Raw genomic sequence first — 16085 nt, 5'->3', positions numbered from 1 at the left:
AACATTTTCTTGATTATTTAATTCAGAAGTTTTCTTCAAGAGCTGTTAGGATCATTTTTTTTTATTTAAATGGCAGGCTATTATATGCCTACCTTATAAATTAATTCTTAGTTTGGGTATTTTTCATTGAAAGTTATATTGATATTGACACCAAAGACATATTCCAAACAGGTCATGGACTTTAATTAACCTTCTATCACATTTAACTCCTTTAAGTTACATGAACTTGACTCTGTCCTCTAAACATAACAATACAATTTTGTTATCTCATTAATAAACATGACAGCATTTATTAACACTGCCATGTAACTAAAGTAAAACTTCATCAATTCGAATCTCAGAGAAACAGAAGTAATCAAGCTAGAACTAAACAGGAACAAATTATCTGACACCATATTTTAGTGGCAGGGAGCTGAGAAGCTAAACAACTTGCCATTTCTGCCGAATCATCTTGATTACTTGTCAGTGTGGAAGAAGTTGGTAGAATACTGAGAGGAAGGTTAATTTACATGCACTCTTACAACCTCTACCTCTTCTCATTGACAAGCAACCCAGGTCATTAATTGAACTGTTGCAAATCAATCTTAAATCCATAATTCACAAAATCACGTACTTTAAATTACAAATAAAATTGTGTTTGAGGCTCTCCATGGCCTCAAACATCATCTCTTGAGTTATTTATTATTTTTAATCTGCAGCACCCTCCGTAAATGTTATTGATTAAAGAGTATATCTATTAGTCTTTTATCAGAAGTACTATATTAAATAGCTACTTATTCACTCCTCACTCTCTCATGAAATGTCCCTTTTTCCTCTTCCTCCTGTCTTACTTTCCCTGTTCATGAAAGCGCTTAGTAGATATAAGGAAACAGGTGGACATGCTTGTCTCCTGTGTGTAATTTTGTTTGCTGGAAAACAGCACAGGAGTATATTTTCTGTACTGATGGGGAATTTAGGCAGTCGTCATTGAAAGAAAAGCTGCTGTTTATTTGTATGATATGTATACTATACTGCAGACAAGCCATTATATTGAATTTTACAATGGTTTAAATGTATTTTTACCTCTGCCTCATAGAGTAGTACAAGACAGGATAAAAATCACATGGCTAATATTAAACACCAGTGTTTTCACATGGTTCTTTTGGGCTGAAGTCATGCCTCATGCCACTAGATAGTCCTCTTTCACACAGGAAAACAGGTTGATTACATCCTTTTTATGACTGAAAAATTAATTTGTTTTGCTCTTTCTCTATGCATTAATGTTATTATGGAATAATATGCTCCTTTTCCCTTCCTCCTGACCTCTTTTTTTTTCCCTAGTCCTTTCTTCTTTTAAGCTTATCTTTTATGTTCTATAGTCATGTGCTTTGACATCTGTCTTTACTAGCCTTGGCAGCAGTTGGCTAACTCCAGGAAGAGCTAATGCCTCAAAACAGTAAACATTTTGTCCTTAACCACAAAATTCATATGGAAATCAGTCAATCCGGACCTCAAAAGAAGATCTTTGTGGAGCACTCTCTCTTTTTCTTAAGGCCAGGATCTTCGTTTCTTGCCATCACAGGAATAGCCCTATGACCTGGAACACACTAAAAATAGTCACCCTGCCCTACCTGTTCCTTCCTGGGAGGTTTCACTCTTTCTCTGCTGTTCTGTGATTGCTAACCTAAACTGGTGACTTTGTTATACCTCAGTAACAGAAAAACCCATTGAAATTCTCTATGGGATCTACCCCGTTTCTCCTCCCCCTCCTTCTCCTCCTCCCTTCTTCCCTCTCTTTTTCTCTGTCTCTCTCTTCCATTTTTATGGAAAAATATGTGGGAAACAATGGCTATTTAAAGGAAATGTTATGAAATTAGCAAAATATTTATTCTCCTAGCCAGACTATATGAAACAAATTTTAGCAAAAGCAGCATTATGAATTTGTGGAGTATATACGTTCTTCTGTATTTAATAATCCTGTGTGTCGAGAAATACTTCTAAAATTTGCCTTGAGCTTTCTAAACTTTAGGTAAATGGGTCAGTCTTTAAATATCAGCAGTAGTTTTAGGAACAACAGAAAATTTCTCACCAGAGCATTTGAACAACAACATATGTGTTTCCTTCTTACTAGTTACACACAAATAGCACATTTGAATGGTTTGGCTGATAAAAATTAAAATACTTTATAAATTTATGAAATGATGTTGACATCCCTTCATTCAAATTTAGAAACTGTAATAAATGAAATTTGATGAATTTGAAGGACAGATAAACATTGATAATTTCTTCCATGAAATGTAAATGTAAATGTCATTTTACAATTGTACTTTTCTCAATAATTATAGAGAATAATTATGTGGATTGAATTCCATCTTTTATGTGCCCATTAGGTGCTTCTTCTAGATACTTTTCATTCTTATTAATTTTCTTTCCTCCCTAAGTTTCAACCATGTTCTCTTTCATATTTTACTTTAAGTCTATATTGTCCTTACTTGTTCTATAATTTTTAAAATTCTCCAATCTCCTACTTTGATTTTCCTTTTCCATGAAGAAACGGTTCCCAAACCCAAACACTTTGTTCTGGACTCATTTAAAAAAATTCAGGCCACTTCTAATCCACCAGTAACAGTAAGATGCCTCAGGGGCACAAGGGTAACCAAGAAGAATCCTGTTTTTGAGAAAATAAAAACAAAATTTTAATATATCAAAACTCAATCATTAAATCAAGCAAAATGGGAGCACTGTCATAATAAAAGCAAATAGAAAATGCAATTTGACAATGATGGAAGGTGTCTACTCAGAAGAAAGGTGTCAAGATTTTCACAGAAAATCTGTGGAATCTAATGTTGTATAGGAGCACTGTGATGCCAAGGGGAATGGGAAACAAGGCTCCTCGGATCGAGCTTTGCATAATGATGACAGGTTCACAGCTGTAGTAATGGTGTAGAGCAAAGCTCAGGAAGGCTAGAGTCCCCACGGCGCTTATTTGTGCTCTTCTCCCATCTCACAGCCAGCCCTCTCTGACAGCTGCCTCCCTGAACTGTTGTTTCCAGTACATATTTACCATCTTGGTGTCTGTCTGAACTCAGCCATGAGTGGCTAAGGCAGAAGATGGGAGTATAAATGGAGAGAGTGAAGGTGTAGTTGTTTGTTTTCATTTATAATTCTGAAAAAGCATTTTGGGAGAATCTGTGCTATCCCATGACTGTGGTGTTCTCCCAGATGTTTATCCATGTGTTCATCTCCCATTGAGCTCCAATATTTCCCCTCATCCTTATCTCTTTGGCCCACTGTTTCTACTACAGTGGCCTATAAACCCTTTGTTCAAACTCTAACTGTTCATTTTTAGTTGTGTCGCCAACAAATAAACTACATTTAAGACACCTGAGTTGTTTGTTCTTGCTAAGCACCCTTCACCCTTGCTAATGTGAAGGGAAAAGTTTCCTCATGGATCATTCTTAAAATCTCAAATTGTTATTATTACTATTATTATTATTATTATTATTATTATTATTATTATTATTATTTTGGTTTTTCAAGACAGGGTTTCTCTGTGTAACTTTGAGCCTTTCCTGCAACTCACTTGGTAGTCCAGGCTGGCCTCGAACTCACAGAGATCTGACTGGCTCTGCCTCCCAAGTGTTGGGATTAAAGGCATGTGCCACCACCGCCTGGCCTCAAATTACTTAAAAAGTCCATTTTACCCACAGAATCAACTAACCTGGGCTTATAGGGGCTCACAGAAACTAAACTGAGAAGCTGAGGACAAACTGTAATGATACAATGATGCATATGTATGAGTTTCATGATGAAACCCAACACTTTAACGATAACTTTAAAACTAATTATGAAAGAAATTTAAAGCCAGGAATAGTGATGTGTTTCTAAATTAAGAAAATCAATATCCTTAATAGATATTTAATTCTGTCTAGTATTTACAAATGCACTTGGCTCGAGTATATACATACATAGTGACCAAATTATCATGGTTTGACTTAAGATGGTTCAGCTTATGTAAATACAAAAATATGAAAAATAAAATAAACCAGTACATAAAAACATGCCTTGAATGTGGAATCATATTGTTCCTCAGCTAATAACATGGCTCTCTCTGGACTGGCAGGCTCCTGTCTGCCTGACCACTCCTGTGACTAGCAGCAGGGACGTGAAGTCTGCTCACTAGGTTAGGTGTGGAAAGTGAATTTTCCACTTATGATACTTCCCCCATCATAAGACAAAGGGTGTCTTAATTTGATTAGAATCCTGTTTAAAATATAGGAGGCAGGTCTCGTGTTCCAACATTTCATAATGAAATGGCAATTGCACTCTTTATTGGGAAGCTAAATTTTTAATTTTAGTAATTTTTTTTTAGAAAAACACTAACATTTGTTACATTCAGTAAAATTGTAGATGAGCCATCTGTAAAATGTTGCTTGCTTTTGTAGTGTTCAAAGTTTAGCTCTGAATGAGTATTGTCAAAAAAAATCCACCTCAAAATAATAACATGAGCCACATAGCTTCCATCTAAAAGGTGATAACCAGCCTTGTACTCCTGTTTCCAAGAAATTAACAGGGTGACTGCTGTGAGAATTATTCTGATTACTCATTTTCTTCTTGATAGCTATATAATTCCTGGTGGCTGTGATTGGATTTGCAGCATTATGTATATGGAGAAGCAAATATACTTACCTGAGTAGAGAAATTTGGCAGTTTCGAATTTCTGTACCTTACACCAAACATCACTTATAGATAAACTTTCATTCAGCAGATCTATCAACCTACAACTTTTTAAAAGCTGCCTTGACATTCAGAGGAAAAATGTTGGAACAGAAATTGAGTAAAATATAAGAATAGATGAATAAGTCTGACTATAACGGACTACGAATTCTTTGAGTATGTTATGTAAATGATGCTTAAAAATAAGGTAAAATCTTACATTTTAAGTAAACAATAAGAATGTTTATTGGTTAAAAACTATATGGATGATATATATGTTACAATGAAGTATCTCAAGGGTGGAAAATTCAATTTAAATAATAAATTAAGAACATACTAGAAATTAGATTCTTAAAAGGTAGCTTTAAAACCTTATATCTTCCCAAGCCAGTTAATGCAACCAGTGTTGTTATTCAATCATATTTAAGTTAAACTGCAAATCACCTACTGAGTATATACTTGATTTATATGCATTCTGCATCTGTCAATTCCTTGATAAAATTAATTGCTAAAATGTTTTATTGATGACCATGCGGGTAGATGAATCAGCCTAACCACTTTAATAGCTTAACCTCTGATTAAAACTCCTATAATCAATCCTTGACATAGAAATATTCCTTAATTAAATATTTTAAATAATGAGATGATGGAACCAAGTAATTGATAAAGCTTTAGTTGCATGAATTGTTATTTTTTCAACATAATAAGCATTTAAATAAGCTATGAAGACAGTTATGCTATGTATTTTACCCAAATTCTATGGAATGTTTGGAAAACTATAATATAAAGCTAAGCGTATGCTAGTAACTGACTTCTCACGTGCAAGTGGGGATAATAAAATGTTAAAATATAATGCCTCTGCGTCTGCCCCCAATATCTGTAGGCTTAAAATCCCTTCACCCCAAAGCTCATTGTTTATACTTTGTTAAAAGATTCCATCTTCTAGGAATTTTAGTGCAAATTTACCACATAAAGTTAAAATACGTGTTTACACTGTATTGATTTTCAGTATGATGTTCCAATTCATTCCTATCTGTCTATTTTTGAGAATGGGAGATTATGACTAGAAGCAATAAAAGCTAACTCACTGTTTCTGAAAAAAAAATCACAGAAACAGAAAACTGTCCCATTGGAAAGTAAGTACTGTCCTTTATGACAAGGTTGAGGTAAGAAAAGGTGGTGAGCATAATATCCCATAAAGCTGTGGATACAAAACAGTTCAAAAGCAATTTCAGAAACAAAGAAAGCAACTCGATGTGGATGTCAGATGATCTAAGACAAGCACCACACCAGCATGTTAAATACAAGGCAGCCCACCTATGTGGGCTAATTAACAGAAACTCATACTAGAACCCTTCTCCAAACTCAAGTCTGCTTGTGTATGGGCAGCAGAGGCCTATCCAGGTGTGCTGGTGGTTAGGAAAGTGTCTGTGCATACAAAAAGAAGAGAGCCAGCTGACTGCACTGCAGTAAGTTATATGTGAAGGAACAGGATAGAAGTAGAGGCCCAGAACAAACCACATCCAAATAAACTATCAAAACACAGAACGTCACTGCCACCTACCGTTGTGTGATATTTTAAAGACCCATTCAATGGTGTCATCTGTAGTTCATCTCCAAAGATAGCTGGGGACAATTAATGTGCCATGACTCATACTGCATCTTCTAGCATTCTGCAATTTCTAAGACATCTTTACCTCCCTATGGAACAGCTCTTGAAATCCATTGCCTTCTCTTGAATTCAGCTTGTGAGATAAATGGTTAGAATCCAAGGAAACTAAACGTATTGTAGTATCTATTTATGCTTCTCTTCCGTGGTGTACTGGGTACATTTTTGGTCTTCCATTTTTTTTTTCCTTTGAGCTCCACATCTGCTGCAGTCTGGGTAGATCTGTGTGTAAGATTGTCTGTGAGCTTCAGATGAGCTAAAGGTCCTCTGTATCAGGTTGATGTTCTCAGATGCTGCTTATGGAGTCAGGACATATGTTTGTGGGCAGCTGGGTTTTGTGTCCAAATTTGAAACACTTGCTTCAAACTGATTTATTCCACCATATGGGGAAATAATTTTCAGCCAAAACATTTAATTAACAGTGAATCCGAGTAACCCCGTGTTTGCTTGTACCACATGTTAAGTGCTGAACATTGTGATAAGCAGACAAATGTACTCGCATACTAGACCAGGTTCTTGCCCCTTGCCATCTGGTAATGATAGCACCCAAGCCTCATGTTTATCATTTTCTCTCAGTTCAATTTCTGCATTCTAGAGAGAGAGAATGAATAGTTAGGGGAAAAAATACATGTCTTTAAGAGCAAATAACAGAATTTTGTGGGTAATACTTGCCTCTTACAGAACTAACCTGAGACAATTCAACAGAAAAGTAAGAAATGTGAAAAACATAATCTTCCTTTAATTAAATTCAGGTATTTTGTGGGTATTTTACACACCAATCAAAGATCCCCCTCTACCCACCTCCTGCTCCCCCCAGCCTCCCCCAACCCATCCCCCACCCCCACCCCACCCCCACAAGAAGGCACAACCTCCCATGGGGAGGCACATCCAGTAGAGACAAATCTAAGCCCTTCCCCCTGCCTCAAGGCTGCACGAGGTGTCCCATCATAGGTAGTGGGCATTTTATTAATGTGTCTTTAAAGATTTCTTTCATTAGTTCTGAAATTCCACCGGTTTATAAAACCATAGAAGAGATGATATTAATCTAAAACCAATGATACAATTGTCTACTTCTTGACTTTATTCTGATTATTGAGAAGACTAAAACCATGGTTAGTACAGAATACAGAGATTATAAAACATCAAAAGAACAGAAAATCTAGTATGACAAGGTCATTTCATTGAAGAAATACCTAAAGTAATATCAAAAAAGATGAAGACTGTCTCTACAAATCACACTTAGTATCTCCCCAAATAAAAGTGAGCACCCAGCACCTAAGGCAGAACATGCTTCAGTAATGACCCCTACAATCATTCCACAAACGAAACCAACCACAAAGGACAAATACTGCTAACATTAATAAAGAAAAAAATAGCTCAGTTTAGTGAGATGGTTGAGCAGGTAAAGGTGCTTCCCACCAAGCCTCACAGCCTGGATTCCATCCCCAGAACCCACATGGACTACGGGGAGATCAAACTGCAGTAACCTTCTGACCTCCATAGGTGTGTGTACACTGACAATATAAATAAATGGAAAATATTTTTCAAAAAAATCTAAGAATAAAAGAATGTATCTTTAAATTACCACCTTTTTTAGAATGTAAGGGAAAGGGAGCAGAGAGATCACTGAGACACTAAGAGCATGCACTGCTCTTACAGAAAACCTGTTTGCTTCCCAGCACTCACGTTGGCTGGTTCACAACCACCTGTGATTCCAGCTCCACCAGGACCCAATTCCTCTGGCCCTTGGAGTCCAAGCGTACTGGATTTATGTGCACATACTCCACACAGATGCACACACATTAGTAAAAATAAAATAAAATATTTTTAAAAGAAAAAAATCCAAGACCTCAAGCACTGTCTGCCGGCTGCACACCCTACAGCACCATCTGATGCATTTCATGTTTTGTTGGCCCATTTCCTTCCCTACAGCAATCTTTGAAACCAGTAATTCCAGACACTAAACAAAGAAAAAAATTGTCTGATCTTAACATTCTTTCTGTCTACATTTGGTTACAAAGTTGAACTAAATTTGTCCCAGTCCAGGAGAGGACAACCAACGCACTGCTTGAAACAAGACATCAGGAGGTCTTGTGTCACTTATATCTGTTTAATATTTAACAGCAGTAGGAATTAGGTTTCTTATGTCATCATAATCTAATTAAAGCCTGTTAAGAGCAGTGCACTGCTTTTGATTACAGAATGTCACATAACCAGTTTTTCTCTTCTCTCTTTATCATTCTCACTAAATAGTGTTCCATTCGTGTGTGTGAGGTATACTCAGACAATGATGACAAGTTTTCTAAAAAAAATTTTGTACTCGCAAATAATCTTTTTAAATGATTTTGTTCTGAAAAAAAGTTATTGTGTATAAACAAACATCAAGTACATGAGAAGACTCATGGATTTTGCAAGAGGCACATTTAACATCAGTGCTCATAAACTGTCTCCTTCCTTTTCATCCTGTTCACTGAGAAGGACTGGTACCCCTTTCAGTGGGAGCTGCCATCCTAATCCTGATGATTCTTCACAGCAGGAACTCAGCTGGATAATGCAAACCAGGATGGAAAAGAATGTAATTGTTCAAAAAGCTTCCCAAATCGGAATGATTCCAAGCTGCCATGAAAAGTCCCATGATTTATCTTCAAAGGCAAGAAGTTTGTTAACTGAACAAGTTCTAACCAGATGTTAATTGAGCATAAAATTACAAAACTTGGCCAGCAAACTGGCAGACTGTAAATCCACTGAATAGGGTGACCTCTATGTCCTACATTGTACAGAACATGATTTCAAAGGCCTATAAATACAGAGCAAATACAATTGGGAAATAACTTGGATTTCAAAAATTACTTCTGAAAAGAAAAATTACATGTTAAGTTATATTTCTTTTCTGATAATAATTAGTAATTAGTAGTAATTGTTCCAGTTTTCTACCACTACACAAAATGCTATTTAGATGTGTAACAACACCTAGCACTTGTTTCAACACCTCAACTGGGGCATGATTTTACCTATTTTGTGGGTAAATGATATGAAATTCAACAATATTTTATCAAAATAGCATGCTATGGAGTAGCAGAGTGCTTACATGGACCGTATTCCTTACTCTGAAATCTTTAAAGAAACAGCTGAGATTACCAGCTTCAGCCTAGTTTATCAATAAGTTCATATATACTCCATTCAAATTTGGCTAACATTCATATGTATTAACCCAGTCATATGCATTTTCTATTAGATTTACTGAATGGAAGTGGATGACTTTAAAGACATAGAAAGCCTTGGCCATTTTTATATCAACATGCCTAAAGCCACAAAACTGTCTTAAACTGTCCTAAGTCATGTGTCCCACTTGGTGCTTAACTTTTGCTACAGAGGTTGAACAAATGGCAAGGCATTTACTTAGGTTTTGACATTATCTACTCTCTCCATTTCTTCAGTTTAGACCACCTGTATGGACAGAATTGCTCAGCAATCATCAGTGACCTACACATCAAGCAGGCAGGTATCTTAGCTTAGTCTTCATCTCTCTTGTTCTTCATTCATCCTTTAAATTTTTGTTCATACCTTCTCTTTTGTTCATATGTTGGTGGCTTGTCTGTGACACATCTTTACAATGACTCCAACTTCTAGCACCCACTCTTGTTTCTTTGACAGTCACAATTTTAAGTGTTCCACTGATGGTGCTGATACCATTTCATAATCAGCCTGGAAGTCAATGAGCAGTACTTAAACTGCCCTGAATACTGACAAGTCATTGATCAGATTTGATGACTTTTGAAAATGGGTGAATGTATATCTTCCCAATCATTTATAATTAAAAACTGTTTTATTCTTGTTCCAATTGCCAACAACCACCAAATTCTTCAAATGTTTCCCCTACACTCATATTGGTGTCTATCCTAATTGTCATCATAGAACCTACATCCAGTGACTGATGGAAGCAGATACAGAGACCCACAGCCAACCAAGACTTGGCCAAGATCCTAAAGTTCAGTTGAAGAGTGGGAGGAAGGATTATAAGAGCAAGGGGGCCGGCCACACCACAGGCACCGGATTCCCAAAAGCCTGCCCATGCACCAGGGACAGATCCCAATCCCCCTGCCTGAGTGTTCTCAAAACAGTTCGAGCCAAACGACTGTCTTCCCATATCTTGCACAGCCTTGGTACAGGAAAGGGGCTTGGACCTGCCTAGGCTCAGTGTGCCAGGCTCTGCTGACTCCCCATGGGAGACCTTAATTTGGGGGATGTGGGGATATGGGGTGGCTTGGGAGAGAGGACTGGGAGATGGGAGGAGAGAGGAGGTGGCATCTGTGGGTGGTATGTAGAGTGAGTAGAAAATGTCTTAATAAAGAAAAATGGGGAAAAAAAGAGCAAGGGGGTTCAGAATCATGATAGGAAAAAACACACAAATTTGTTCATTTCTTAAGACAAATTCAGTTACATTTCTTTCAGATTAATTAAGATTAATTTTCTCAAACCCAAATCCCAAGCCTCCTCCCACCCTCAACCTCATTATAGCATCTTATGCTCCTGTCTACTTGCTATCTGTCACTTCCATAGCTTGGAACACGGATTCAGCTTTCTAACTTCTCTAGACAGATTTTCTTCATGATTTCCCTTCAATCAAGATAGTTTGATTGAAATAAGAAATGTGGGTTTTTTGCCAGGCAGTGGTGACACATGCCTTTAATCCCAGGACTCGGGAGACAGAGCCAGGAGGATGTCTGTGACTTCTAGGCCAGCCTGGTCTACAGAGCGAGATCCAGGACAGGCACCAAAACTACAGGGAGAAACCCTGTCTTGAAAATAAAAAGAAATGTGTTTTTAGGTTCTGTGCCTATTCCATTTGGGGCTGAATTTATGACTTCCTCAATTTGAAATGCTTTATTCTCAGAGTAGGTCAGTTCGGGCTGTCTCTTGACCATTGCCAGCAGTCTATTGTGGGGTATCTTTGTGGATTTCTGTGGGCCTCTCTAGCACTTTGCTTCTTCCTATTCTCATGTGGTCTTCATTTACCATGGTCTCCTCTTCCTTGTTCTCCCTCTCTGTTCTTGATCCAGGTGGGATCTCCCACTCCCCCAAGCTCTCTTTCCCTCGACCCTCGCCCTTCATTTCCCCGACTCATGTCCAGGCTGTTCATGTAGATCTCATCCATTTCTCCATCATTGGGCAATCCCCGTGTCTTTCTTGGGGTCCTGTTTTCTAGGTAGCCTCCCTGGTGATGTGAGTAGCAGTCCAGTCATCCTTGTTCCACATCTAGTATCCTCCTATGAATGAGTACATACCATGTTTGTCTTTCTGAGTCTGGGTTACCTCACTCAGGATGATCTACTCTGGCGATGGGATGGCCAAACACCCTAATTGTCGTGCTAGAAACCCCATCCAATGACTGAGGGATCTGGATGCAGAGATCCATGGCTAGGCCCCGGGTGGAGCTCTGGGAGTCCAATTAGCGAGAAAGAGGAGGGTTTATATGAGCGAGAGTTGTTGAGAGCAAGGCTGGATAAAGCACAGGGACAAATAGCCAAACGAATGGAAACACATGAACTGTAAACCAATGGCTGAGGGGCCCCCAACTGGATCAGGCCCTCTGAATGGGTGAGACAGTTGATTGGCTTGATCTGTTTGGGAGGCATCCAGGCAGTGGGTCCTGTGCTCATTGCATGAGTTGGCTGTTTGAAACCTGGGGCTTATACAGGGTCGCTTGGCTCGGCCTGGGAGGAGGGGACTGGACCTGCCTGGACTGAGTCTACCAGATTGATCTCAGTCCTCGGGGGAGGCTTTACTCTGAAGGAGGTGGAAATGGGGGGTGTGCTGGGGGGAAGGGCAGGGGGCAGGAGGGGGGAGAACAAGGGAATCCGTGGCTGACATGTAGAACTGAATTGTATTGTAAAATAAAATAATAATAATAATAATTTTTTAAAAAAAGAGATGCTTTATTCTCAAGAAACTAGATTGAGATATATGGGGGGAAAACAGAAACATTCTGATTATTCCATGTGGACTTACCTGACTTTGATTCTTTATCTCCCCAAAAGTCATTTAATGTTTAGTTGACATTATTTTTGTTTCAGTACTTTAGAATATACATCTACAGATCTATATATGTGCTATTTGTTTATTTCTGTATAGCTCTATTTATCATTTAGCTATATAATTAAATAGTACTCTGTATCTTTCATTAAACTATTGACATGAGAAAACTACGCACTTTTGTAATGAGGGAGATTTAAATTTGTTTATATTTTGATACAATTAGCAATTTTAATAAAATAAATTTCCAACTCATTGTATAAATAATTAAAAGAAGATAATGAGATTATGTAATAATAAAGAGTAAATATGTTTATAAGAAACTTTGAAGAAGGGAAAATTAAATCTAGAAATGAAAAAAGTCTTATGGGATGGATATTGATCTAAAATACTGAGTGTATATTTTATTATACATATATATATGCTAATTTACTTCTAAAAATTAAAGGTCAGGCTTCTACCAGGACTCTCCCTACCAGCTCCCACTCACTCTTCTGTGAAGCTTCTCACCACCCCACTTGGTACTCAGACTTCCGATGTCCTCTACTATACTCTAGCCTGATAAGTATCCCTAATGTCCCCATCCATGACTTTTACACAATCTGCCAGATCTATCCAGACTCACATCCCATTGGATGTGCCCCAGCATAGTCTCCTCACTCCTACCTGTGTCACAGCAAACCTCTAGACTTCTACCCAGACCCACTCTACCTGCAACTACCCATAGTTCCTGTCTGCATCATATCCAACCACTTTTCTCAGTTCCAAGACTTTCCACATCCTCCTGCAAGGTCTAGTCTGGCAATTATCCCTGACCACCTCATCAAACAATTCTCTGCAATCCCCAGATCTTGCCTGTGTCTCACTCACATACAGTGTTCTGACCTAGTCTGGCCTCCCTTGCCTGCACTATAAAGGAGCTCTAAGATTCAATCAGGACTTTTTCTAAATACTCCCAACCCACAGGATGATCCCACAGCATATCTTACCTTTCCAACCAGCAAGACCTACCCTCACATTCCAGGATTGGACCAGGAAGCACATCTGGAATACCATCCCTGTCCCTCTGTCCATCTGACTCATTCCACCTCAGTGCCTAAGCTACCCATACATCCTATTTTCTGCCCCAACTCACTTTATCCTTAACAGAGTCAGAACTAAGAAAACAAGTCCACATGCCCAATCTCATTCCAGAAATAACAACAACATGAAAGATCACATCAGTGTCTTCTCTCTAAAACCCACTAGTTTTGTGGAAAGGTTTGCTAAATGGGAATTATCTATATGAAACCCAGGACACGGGATTTAAAGGAATAATTGTAAACTTCATAGAAACAAAGAAACAACTCAATGAAATTAAGTAGAAAAGGCCTAAAGAGAATAAATGCTTGAGTGACACCCAAGAGAACACAAGCACAGGCTGATGGAAATGACAAAGACAGTCCAACACTTGATTATAAAGTTCAATCAGAAGACAGAAACACTGAAGATGACTCAAGCTAAAATGAGGATGAAATTGGAAAACCTAATAGCTAATCTAGAAAACTCAGAAAAAAAAACTCTTAAAAGCAGATTTCATCAACCAGAAGATAGAATATAGGGACTCAGAGGTAAAGTAGAGGATCGCGACTAAATAAGCAAAGAATATTAAAAAGTAAAAACAGGAAAGGAAGACACAGGAAATGTGGAACATGATGAAAAAAAACTGTAAAATTATAGGCACAGATAAGGAAGAAGTAAATGGAATAGACCAGATCAACAAGATCATAGATGAAAACTTTCTCAATCTAAAGAAAAACCCACCCATACAAGCTTGAGCTAAAAGTTACAGCTTTGGCCATGTGTCTTGATTGATCATTTTTTACAAATAAATAAACAAAACTGATCTTAATCTTCACCAGTAAACACAGACCTTCCACTTTTGTGGGGACTCCTGCAGGTGTCAGATAGTGAAGTGAACCCTGGAAGAGATGAGAATGAAAACCCAGTGCACACTGATTTTTGTCAACCTGCATCAGACTTCGGAGAGTCTAATGCCAGGTGGTTCGTTGTCAGCATATTTAAAACACAGAACAGCTCTCTTTGCTGCCAGCCCTCCGCTATCATGGGTCGCCTGCACGCTCCTGGGAAGGGCCTGTCCCATTCGGCGCTGCCCTGCCGTAGCGTCCCCACGTGGCTGAAGCTGATGTCTGACGACGTGAAGGAACAAATTTACAAACTGGCCAAGAAAGGCCTGGCTCCCTCCCAAATAGGCGTGATCCTGAGGGACTCGCATGGTGTGGCGCAGGTCCGTTTTGTGACTGGTAATAAAATCCTGAGAGTCCTTAAGTCGAAAGGCCTTTCCCCTGACCTCCCTGAGGATCTGTACCATTTGATTAAGAAAGTGGTGGCTGTGCGAAAGCATCTTGAGAGGAACAGAAAGGATAAGGATGCTAAATCCCGCCTGATTCTGATACAGAGAGCATAATTCACCGGCTGGCTCGTTACTGTAAGACTAAGCAGGTCCTCCCACCCAATTGGAAATATGAGTCATCCACAGCCTCTGCTCTAGTGGCATAAACTCTTGTGTACACAGCAGTAAAATCACTTTGAATAAAAAAAATTAAATAAATAAAACACAGAACAATTTGGGAAAGGGGTTCCAGACAACAATCAGTCCAATCAGTTCAATTCCAAGTGTACAATAAAGCTTAAGGTGTGAATACACAGAGGCTCTTTACACAATACATGTGACCATGAGGATGGGGTCTATAGCTAAAAGGTCTAGAATCTAGTGTGGTCTCTGACCTATAGCATAGAGGTCAGCAGACCATAAAGTACCTGTGACATTTCCACTAAGGATGAATAATGGTCTAGGGAGGGAAGAGTCTAGGATAATCATTCTGGGAATTCGGATGAGGTCTGCCTCTACAGCAAAAGGTGGGTGAGGTGTGCCTCCACAGATAGCAAAAAGGTCACTGGGACATTAACAAAATCCACTTCCAGACTTCTGGGCAGGGAAACAGGCATTTTATTCCCTCCATTGAGAAGAGACTCCTGTGTATTTAACACTCTGGTTTCCCTAGTGATCTGTGGGCACAAAGACCTTTGTGCTCCCAACACAGTTTCTTCCAAGAAAGTACAACTTTCCCAGGCTGCCACCTCTGATCCAAGCCTTTGGAAAGAGACATTCCAATAACATTTTTGTTGCATTTCCTTTCTGTGTTTATAAGCTGTTGAGTCTGCATTCAAAGCATATTCTGGCTTTTCTGGAGTCAGCCAAATCTTTATCATAATGAGCTCCTTTCTAATCAAATAAAAGTGCATGGCCTCTGACCATTGTAAGTCTTAAATTATATATTTAAAATGAGGAAAGTAGATAATTGCATTGTAGAAAGCTTCCTTGCCTGGCCTGCATTTTCTACCTTTCATTATTTTTAATTTTAATTTTTAATTTTTTAAAATTATCTTACAAAGTAAAAGCTTTCCTTATGACCTTTGTATGTATCCTCAGATTTGGCTGCTTTCTCCTTCTCTTTTCCTCTCCCTACCTTCCTGCCCCAGGTTGACCTTCTATACTTTTTCACACCCAGGATTTCTCCTGTCCATTTCAATATCTCATGTGTTCTATCCCTTAGCTCCTTTAAAGTGTACTGGTGCACATACTTCTCATGGGCTCCTTTCTAATTTCTTAGAAACTATTCATATT

The 16085-nt window shown here is 38.4% G+C and overlaps 1 pseudogene; it reads left to right on the top strand.

The window, feature by feature from the left end:
• Positions 1–14501: 14501 nt before the first annotated feature.
• LOC131904964 (small ribosomal subunit protein uS15-like) lies at positions 14502–14967 on the top strand (annotated as a pseudogene).
• Positions 14968–16085: the final 1118 nt, after the last annotated feature.

The sequence above is a fragment of the Peromyscus eremicus genome, chromosome 2, assembly GCF_949786415.1.
Source record: "Peromyscus eremicus chromosome 2, PerEre_H2_v1, whole genome shotgun sequence".
In the NCBI taxonomy this organism is placed as follows: Eukaryota; Metazoa; Chordata; class Mammalia; order Rodentia; family Cricetidae; genus Peromyscus; species Peromyscus eremicus.
This window is presented reverse-complemented; position numbering and strand designations above follow the sequence as displayed.